Source organism: Dipteris shenzhenensis, chromosome 11, assembly GCF_047967505.1.
Source record: "Dipteris shenzhenensis isolate YYH24624 ecotype China chromosome 11, Dip_SZ_1.0, whole genome shotgun sequence".
NCBI classification, from domain to species: domain Eukaryota; kingdom Viridiplantae; phylum Streptophyta; class Polypodiopsida; order Gleicheniales; family Dipteridaceae; genus Dipteris; species Dipteris shenzhenensis.
The window spans coordinates 57083809-57094291 of record NC_141606.1 but is presented as its reverse complement, the minus strand read 5'-3'; the positions used below and the strand labels follow the sequence as shown (position 1 = coordinate 57094291).

Genomic DNA, 10483 nt, shown 5'->3' with positions numbered 1-10483 from the left:
GCTCATTTATGACACTTGGAATTGGAGATCTATCAAATACCCATTTCAAGAATGAGTGTGGAGTTCAAACGCGGCAAGCCACCAAATGTGCTTTTCCGATTGCACACTAAAATCTTCCCTAATTTCCTTATCTTTCGCATGTTTGAGGGCTTTATTCATCAAAGTAATACTAACTCTCTCCAACTTGTGGCCTTTTACAACCCCACACTCATCCAATTTGATAATGAATACTAGATTTCCTTCACAATCTGAAAGATTAGAGATTTACATGATTAGAAAAGATTTCATTAAAAATTGGAGCTCTCTAAACAATATAATTTTAACATACCCCATGCTTTCATTTTGTAAAACTCCACCATTGCAGCTTGGACCCTATGTACATCCAAAAAAACATTATTATGCTCTGTGTACTCAAAGGTTCTTGGTCCTTGTTTTGCCCCTTTGGTAGTTGGTCCTCCTTTCTTTTTGCTCTGTTCGACATTTGTCTTGTTTGTGCCTTCCAATGTCATGCTTTATGAGGTGTATAAATCCACCCAACAAATCTTGAACAGTAGAATTTGTTTCTTTCCTTTCATTTCTAACGTATACTGGTCTCGATAATAGAGGGTTCTTAATGCCTTGACCTCAAAGTGCATTTACAAAGACATTATACACAACTAAGTACCCTTGTCGACTAATGCTAGCAGCACCACATGCATGTACAACTTTCGATGGATCTACAAGATTCTCTAAATTACTTGCAACCTCTTGTAATATTGCATGTCGCCATGCATGCTGATGAGGGTCCCTAAGAATAGAAATGAATTCTTTCTTCTTAATTACACTCTTTATGGCACAAAGTTTGTCAGAGGAATTTCTTCCAATAACCTCTTCCATAAAATTTCTATAGAAATCATGATAACATTAGAAAAATAAATGACTCATTTGTAAGTAATGCTTCATGATTACAAAATAGTCCAAATATATGTACATACCTTGTAGCTCTCACCGTGTGTTTCCTTACTCCACCACCATATTCCAAGCTCTCCATTGGTTGCATGGGCTTGATCCTATGCTTGTAACCTAGAGGGGTTCTTTTTATCCTTTCTAATCTCCTAGTCAAAGTAGCAAGCTCTTGTTGGATACACCAAGCCTTTTTCAACAGTTTGTTCTTCTCATCGATTAATCTTGTGACTGTCTCTTGCGACCTCTCTTTTGCAATTTCTAAGTCAGAAAGTGTTTTTTGTTCTTGGATTAGTTGTTCTTGGAGGTTATGCACGGTATCTCTAAGTATCTTTGTCTCTCCTTCCATTCTCAACAACAAGTGAACCTTCGCAAAGTGTGCTTTAGCATTGGAATGGCCGATGCGTTTACAATATCCTAGTAAGCCTTGAAGACCATCGCCTATGTATTGAATCAAACTCGTCACATTTTCAAGCAAAGGTGGAGCACCTATCAAAGGATCCACTCGATAGAGTCCACCAACACTCCATAAGTCAACATGCTTTGTTCCTTCTTGTCGTAATTGATCTAGTGTATCTTTGCCAGCAACCTTGTGGCCATAACATTGACGAGTTGTGGCATACTCTGGTGCAACTTCGATGTGCAAGGTGCTTTTTCGTGGCTTGTTGGTGCGATCTTCCAATGGAGCCATGGGAGAGGGATTTAGAAATAAGGCCTTGGATCAGTTCAAAGAATAGAATAGCATTAATGGAAAGATATAATAGGGTCAATGGAAGCAAGTTTGGGACAAAATGATGAGAAGAAATTGGATTTGGGTGTTGCAAAGTGCTTACGATAGAAGTATGAATGTGGGATTGGAAGATGAATACGGTGAGAAAGAGTAGGATTTAGATGTTGAAAAGTGATTTGGGTGCATAGGCATGGTTTGGGGAAAGTTTTGAAGAGTTGTGGGCCATTTTGGGCACTTTTGAAAATTTTCAAAATTTTGGGCTAGGTTGTACCCGCGAGATACTTTTTGGGAATGTGGACCACCAAAGGTTGTTAAGAGAGTTAACTTTTTGAGAGTGGGGGGGCCCTCCAAGTCAGAGAGGGAGGTGCACTTTTGGGGACCACCAAGGACTTAGGGAGATGTACTTTTTTGTGCCCATATGGGGTGATGGGACCCTTTGTAGGCCTTATTAGTTCTTAATCCATTTTGCTAATCCAGTCCTTATGAGGCACTTTTTGAGTCCAAAATTCCCCTAATGAGAGAGAGAGAGAGAGAGAGAGAGAGAGAGAGAGAGATCTTCCTGACTCAAAGATAGTCTACTCTATTGAAGGTCTTCATTGAGGGAGAGACAAGCTCTCCTTGAGCTCCTGAGGCAGCTACTTGACCGACTCTACAGCATGACTCTACAACCACTACTATTTATACATTGACGACACACTACAACTCCAATGATCATACCGCTTGATCTGTGCCTTGGCACTACGCCAGTCAACACCAATTAGAGGCTACGCTACACAACCCTCTCTCATTTCTGCTGGGAGTAGGATGATGACAAAGTGAAGAAATTTAGATCTTGGAAAAGTTAGCCACCTCGCGGCCTGTCTTAATAGCATCCCTGCGGGATCCAACATCACTGGCTCCTTCGAGTGCTAGGCCATAGTAGTTATGGGCATGCTCACAACTAGGAGCCGCCAACACCAAAGCCTCCTCATCCAAAGGCTCACAGAGCCCCCTATCTCTAGCAAACCTTCCAGTAGCCACCAGCACCAAGCTCCAAAGAGCCTCGACTACTTACTACCAACAATGCAGCAAACGGCTCCGCTCCGCTAGTCTAATGACTCCTTCACAACAGCCATAGCAACAAGATGCTCCACCGCCTCCTTCAAGCACTTGCTTTCAGCGATGTCTCACAGAGGCACCCATAGATGACTCCAATGACCCGCTCACTGCAACAACAACCCGTGCAGTCATCAACGCTAGGAAAATGGATCCATAGACCTGCTCCATGGGCTACAAAAATAGTTGAAGCATCTACAAGGCTTCACAGTGACCATCCGGCCCAACATGCATGCGACGATGCAAGCTCTCCAGCCACACACAGACGAAATTGATGGAATCTTCATAAGATTTCGGTCGACCTCCTCCCAACACGTGAAAAGAAATGAGGATAGGGTTAGTTACCAAAACCCCAGCTTAGTCAGGTTAAAAATAGTTTGGGTTACCACAGCTTGGCCAGGGCCTCGACATGTGGCACCTTATCGTGCCACATCAGCTACTACCACCGATTGCCATGTGCCAACCCAATCTACCACGTCATCAACCAAGTCACCTTGGCCATGTTAGCAAACTACCATGTCATCCCTTATCTAACTCGTGGTAGCCGCCTACCATGTTAGCAAGTCTAGTCAAAGTCAATGTCATGTCATCATTGCCACCTATCCTTGCCACATCATCGCCTCCTTCAGTTTCCATATGAATGTCATGGACAAATCATGCAAGGGTACATTTTTGTCTGAGGGATATAACACTCACCAAGTTTTTATTCTCATTAACTGTAATGCCAATTCATTCGTTGTCAGGATTAAATGAGTTCAGATTTTGATCTAATGGAATAAGTTTCTTTACAATCAACCTACTCCATTTATAGAGCAAAAGGAAAGTATAAAATTATCAGTTGCAATCATGTATTTACGTTGTATCAAGCCAGGTACAAACCTCAAAGTATATTGAGTTGGATGCTATCTTATCCCAACCATCATCCAAGAAGTTGAAAGCATCTTATGTGCCATTGGACTTATAATCATGGATATTGACAAAACATAGTATGATTTTATATATTTTCTTTTAAATTTCTATGGAAAACCTGTAAATCTTGGCAAAAATTTTAAAAGTTTTGCATAAAAGTTTCAAATCTTGGAGAATGTTTCAAATTTTTATTTTTATTAGGGCATATAAACTTTTGATTCCAATATAATAGTCTTGATTTTTAACGAAACTAACATGAAAAAATCATCCATGCTTATAACTGAGCATTGTTTTACAAACTTTAATTGCCAAGTGATTGAACAGCTCAACAAAGGCTATGATTGGCATGCAAATGTTTATTTTGCATATTTTGGTTGGCTAGATCATCTTTTTCATCTTCTATCAGGTTGCATTAGCACCCAACGTCCTTTCGATATACTCAATGTTTTTCAATGACCTTCAATAGCTTAGTAATTTCTATAGAAGAAATAGAAGACACAAGTTAGCATGGTAATGGGCTCACATTTATTCCTTCATCTTTGCTATTTTGATCAACACAAAAATTTTCACAAGTGCAGTTAAGAGCCATTCAAAACTTAAAGAGGATAATCTAATCCTAAGAGTCGAAGACCTGCAAATTCAAAGAATTAGATTCATAGTGCAATCTAACTCTTGAGCACCTGAAGATTAAAAGAAATAAATGGACAATGCAAAGAGAAGAATTTATATCCTAATCTACAACACTTTGATCAATCTCCATTTCCTAGTCTTATAGCCATAATGAAAGTTATTTTCTCATTTATGGCAACTGCGGAGACAACTGTATTTTTATGGCATTTCCAATTGTCCTCACCCCATTAGCTTGCTCTGAGCTTATCAAAGACAATCCAACTCAAAACTGAAACGAGACTGAAACATTTAAAAAATCAAAAGAAGGCAACCTATTGAAAATAATCTAATCCCAATCTGGTGCATTCATAAGCTCAAAGAAACAAGTTTGAAAGGAAAAGTGCTCATGTTTATACCTTGGTACTCAATAGCCAAGTCAACCCATCATTTCATATAAGGATGTATAGTTGTGATTTCTTGTTGCCACTAGAAAATGCAAAAAGACAATCCAATTAAGAGCTTAAACATCTAAAATTTTGAAGAACAAGAATGGATGAAATGGAGAAATACAAGCAGGTGAATAAGTCTAGGAAGGGATGCATGCACATTTCAAAAAGCATGACTCAGCATGCCAATAGATGCAAAAGCAAGCAAGGAAAAGAGAGAGAGGGAGGGAGGGAGAGGGAGAGAGAGGTAGAGAAAGAGAGTGTGGGTGAGAGAGGAGGGAATAGGGAGACTAGTTTGGGAGGGGGGGGAGAGAGAGAGAGAGAGAGAGAGAGGACTAATTTGGGAGGGAAACCACATTTTAGTCCATGATCTTTTTTTGAATAAGACATTGTTAGACTTAGAATCTTGTCAATATCTTGATAATATTTTTTAATGTGTCATTGATAATTGTTTATACATAAAATATTATTTCTTGTTCTAACATTCTAAAAAATTTCCCCTTTTTTCTAATTTCCTCAGTGTTACTTTGGCCCATGGCCATTAATTGAGAGCTATTTTTCATTTTGGCCAAAAGGTCCCAAATGAGCTCCCTTTTTTCCTAATGTTGCATGGTACATAAATGAATTCAATAGTGCACATGGAGTGCACATGCTACAATATTATCCTCCACCCCTCTTCCACCTATACCAAATTATGCTACAAAGTTATGGTCTCATGCAATGTCCATACTAGGCATATCCTGCCAAGTGAATTAGGTAAATTTTAGCAAACCCTTGCAAGCCTTAGGCCTTAACAATTATGTATGAAGTACTCTTTTACCCTAAGGTCCAACACAATGTGGGCTATCATTAAGAAATGAAATTTGATAATTTATTTAAAATTTTATACAGTAGACAACATGTTATGCCAAAGCAATAAACCTCATGGTGGATTGATTTGTAATTATTGTCCTCCAATGAATTTCTAGCTCATCTTGTTTTCAATATTTTTATCCTACATGTTAACATTGTGAGAGAAGTGGTAAGACCATTGTCTTTTAATCATGCTACCTCAACAGTCCTATGCTAAAAATATCTAATAAAATTATTAGGCAACTTGTTCAATGGAGTCATGATTGCCTACCATCATGTCTTAAATTGGATTGAAGTGATCATCTATAACATTATAAGAAAATCAATATACATTATCACATGTGAATCATAAGATAGTCATTACAAAGCATCACAAAGCAAATTATAATGAGACTATTGTGGAAAGGTTCATGGAATGATTCCCAAAAAAGTACAATGAGGATGTAACTTTACAGTAGCTAATTATTGTAGTAAATGGAAAGCAAGAGAGATTTGAAGAAATTTTCACTTGTTGTTGATTTGATACCTTCATTACCCTTTGGACCAATAATGTGATTGCTCTCATGTGGACACAAATAATAGCTATCTCTTCCTTTATTTGCCATCATACGAATATATGGAATACAAGTATGGTAAAATGTTAGAGGTTGTCATTATGGACCCTCAAAGTAAAAGTAACTTTATGTACTTTTTTTAAACAAAAGAACATAGGATGATCAAGGGCACTCCCTTGCCGTAAGAATCAAAAAGTGAAAATAATGTAGTGGAGAATGTCATGGGAAGAATTAGAGCCCCATCCATTTTTTACGAAGAACAAATAACAGAAATGACACAAATAGCATATTATATTATATTTTGAATATTTCGTGATCAACTAGTAAAGATCATGAAGTCTTGCGAAAGCATTACACACCTCTATGATAAGTAAGCTACTTGTGTGGTAGGAACAAATTTACCAAGCTACTTAATTTTAAGGTGGGGCATCATGTTAAGGGTGTCTCTCTCTCTCTCTCTCTCTCTCTATCTATCTATTATTCTATCTATCTATCTATCTATCTATCTATCTATCTATCTATATATATATATATATATATATATATATATATATATATATATATATATATATATATGCAAGGATTTATATGTATTAGTGTGTACATATTGCCCCCCTCCCCACATACACATAGATGAGAAAGCATATGCACTAGGATGAAGATTTTGTTGAAGAAACTACGTGTGTGTTTTTTTGCAAAGCTTTGGCCTAGTGGTTTGGGTTTCTAATGGTAGGAATAAGCGTTGTAAAGAAGATACTGGAAGCCATTAGGAAAAATTAGAGCTCATTTAGGGGCCTTTTAGCTCAGAAGGAAAATAGCCCTCTATCAATCAAATGAGGACCAACGTAACGTTGGAAAAAATTTAAAAAATGAGAAAAAAAGAGAGACTGTCGAGTTTGCATTCAATGAGGATATTTGAGCTGCATTATTATATATGACAGGGTGTAAAATTTAGTGTTTTTTATCTCACCGGCGCGTTCACAGTGGGTCAAAACCTATGAAACGGCTTCGTAAACATTGAAAACAGACAACCAGAGGCCCGAAAAAGGCAAAAAAGGCTTGGTCCTGAACCTATCAAACCACCATCAATAGAATGCGGATTGACAGGTGTGTACAATAGAAGGCGGTTTGACAAGTTGGGGACCATACCTTTTGGGCCTTTTTCGAGCCTTCAATTATCCGTTTTCAATGTTTTCGAAGCTGTTTTCAAGTTTTGGCATGCTCCGCACGTGTTGGTGAGGTTTGTTACATATAATAAAGTAGCTCGGGTATCCTTATTGAATGCACATCTTCTTAGAACACGTACCTTGTCAGCTTGCTTTTTGATATTATCCATTTCTTGCTTTTTGATATTATCCATTTTTGAAGAGAAGAAAAAGAGAAATATAGTAATTTCTCTCAAGGGCTCTCATTTTTCGTAATGAGCCACGTTTGATTCGAAAAGGAGAAGTTCTAGAAACAACCTAAGGAAGTCGTGTAGGAAGGGGGATAGTAATCCCTCTCGAGCTCTAATGGATTATGGTAGGGGTCTTGGAGGCGGGATGATTAATGGAGCAAGCAGTGTGGGTGACAGCAAACACGTGTTTAGAAGAAGGATAATGTTCGCACATGCTACGTTGTAATCATTTGGGGAAGCTGTAATACAGTGTTAAGTGCTCAAGATGAGAAGCGCAAAGCAGTTTGGACAACAATTCCGTATTGTACTGCGCCTCCTTTATGCTAAAATTGCAGTGGGCAGTGCGGTAGCCAGTGCACGGGCCCAGGCACTCACCATGGCCGCTCGGCGCATCGGCATGGATCGCTTCGCTGGACGGCAATTGCAGCGTCTCTGAATTGATTAGAAACAAGGATGTATAATACAATACGCAACATGATTCTTCTTTTTTCTGTGGAAATCGACGTGATTCCTTGTATGCAGCAGCATCTGGATTCGTCAGTCAACGAGGATTTTCTACTGGTCTCCTCACCGTCAACGCTGAGCACCCACATTCGTTCTTTTACGCTACAGAATAGACCAGTCAACAAGATGAGGCCTAGCACAGTTATCGGCAAAGTGGGAGAGTCACAATATCGAAATCAGCAATGGGAGGAGAACAAGATCAGCATTGGCATAGCAATGCTGCAGTAGATTACTGTTTTTTATGACCCAGAGACGCGTCTCCAATTGGACGGTAGTGCGTTGCACCGACCCATCGACGATGCCAGGCCTTCTTCCCTGTCAGGTTGTTGCTATCAATTGCAGAATCAACGATTTCAATCGATTATCTAACAATGACAAATCCAGGCTACACTTTCTGCAGATTTGGATCCAGCCTTTGAAGTCGCTCTGACCGAGCTTCCAGGTACTATATATATATGTCTGCTTTCTCCAATGAGTCCAATGAGCTTGGATCATCTGTTGCATTCCTCGCCCTTGAGTCTGTCAGCTTCTTGCATTTCTATTGTACTCAGGAAACTGGGAAAATGAAGTGCATTAACGCGATCTTATGCCTTGTTCTACTTGTCAATTGCTATGGATCAGCTCGGTCAGCTCCCATATCTCACGGGTCTCAATCTCCCGTGTCCTCTAAATACGTCGGAGTTCATGATGCTCATACGAGTAAGGCACCGATCATGAACAACTGGGATGTCTATCCATTGTGGTCCTCCCAGCACTCTCTTTCTTTCTATACATTGTGCTCTTCGCAGCTCTCTGTCTCTCGCAGTGGGATGTCTACACATTGTGCTCCTCCTAGCGCGCGCGCTCTCTCTCTCTCTCTCTCTCACTAGGATATCTATACATTCTTCTCTTCCCAGCTCTCCCTCTCTCTCTCTCTCTCTAGTCTCTCGCTCGGATGTCTATACATTGTGGTCCTCCGAGCGCTCTCTCTCAAACGTGATTGTGTTTTTCGTGAGCTTCACTTTGGCAAACTGAAGCCATCCGACGTGTCCTTGAAGTAGTCGAACAGCTCCACTTTTAGAGTAGGAAACTCTTGTGTCTAGCTTTGCATTAGCACAATTATCTTGGTAAATTCACTAATCAGTTTCTAACCAGTTCATATTATAAGGCTAAGGCCTAGACGCTTCAATGCATTTATATGCATGCATCTTTGATCTATTCCACATCTGCTCTTCACGATTTGGTGTCTTATGCCTTGGTGTGACACCGAAAGAAAAAAGGCTCACGCTTCTAATATTTGCTTCTGTGTGTGCGCACAGACGTTTTTAATGAAGATGGCTCGAGCCAAGACAAAAATCCACAGGTTCTTCCTCTCTCTCTCTCTCTCTCTCTCTCTCTCTCTCTCTCTCGTTCGTATAATGTCTGTAAACTTCTTTCAATTAACAAATCTGCGTGCCTGCAGCTGTATCGAGACTTTGTTACGCGTGAAGATTACGTATGCTCTCCAAGGTGCGAACGCCCCCACAGCCTTGGCAGGAAGGCGGCGAGTGAGGCGCGCGCCCCCTGATGAACCCAATGTATTCGCAAAGACTCAAATCTGTAACCTTGTACTGAGCATATGATCGTGCGATCTATTACGCTGCACGTCTGTAACCTTCACAAGCAATGGAGTCATGTGTATGATTGGTGTGTTTCTCGCCGTTTTATACTGTCTAACTCAGAAATTAGTTGATGTGGCGCATTTGCACGTTTCAATATAACTAATTGTCATTTAAAGTCTCTCCCTAGTCTCATTTGTACTCTTATTAGCAGTGGCTCGTCAGAGTCCACTGCTCTAGGAATGGATTCGGGAGGTTTTGGCAAAAATAGCTTTAAAATCCACGTATTAATTTGAGTTTGGCTTTACTAGAGTTGTATGGGGTTTGCTCTGGTTGGTTGGCTGCGTAGTGATTTTCTCCATGGTGGGTTGCATGGGTAGAGACTTTTGATGACTTTGTGCGGGCTTTTGGCTGCATTGCATGCTCTCTTACTCGTTGTTGGCTAGCTATTGCTCTGTTCTACAATGTTTGCGAGATTGCTCTACTCCACAACGTCTGCTGAGGCGAGGTCGTGGTCATGCGTGCGAGGCCGAGTGCGTGTGCTGCCCACGTTTTCTTCTCCGATAAGCCCATCCCTGCAGCTCTGGTGCAGCTCTGCTTATTGAGAGCTTAGAGCAAGTGTTTGATAAGTTTCCCAGTTTCATGAAGACTTTCCTTTCTTTCGTTCATGACCTGGCTATTGGCAAATTAGTCTAGTGACTTTCGGTGTGCATGTGATTTGCATTGATTCCCGTCAACTTGAATTCGAATCAGTTCATATTCATGTACTCTTAAGTGAATTGTCTGGTCACCGATTGCATGGGGTATGCAACACAGAAGAGGGTAAATCCATCAAGCGGCACTTGATTCATCACCACCAACATCATCTT

The 10483-nt window shown here is 40.1% G+C and overlaps 1 long non-coding RNA gene across 2 annotated transcripts; it reads left to right on the top strand.

The window, feature by feature from the left end:
- Positions 1-8530: 8530 nt before the first annotated feature.
- On the top strand, positions 8531-9750 carry LOC147897220 (uncharacterized). Of its 2 annotated transcripts, none has more exons than XR_015541818.1 (3): positions 8531-8736; positions 9336-9379; positions 9479-9750. It is a non-coding gene; the product is annotated as an uncharacterized LOC147897220 (long non-coding RNA). The 2 variants fall into 2 exon arrangements; XR_015541819.1 differs by lacking the exon at positions 8531-8736 and adding an exon at positions 8749-9098.
- The last annotated feature ends 733 nt before the right edge of the window (positions 9751-10483 follow it).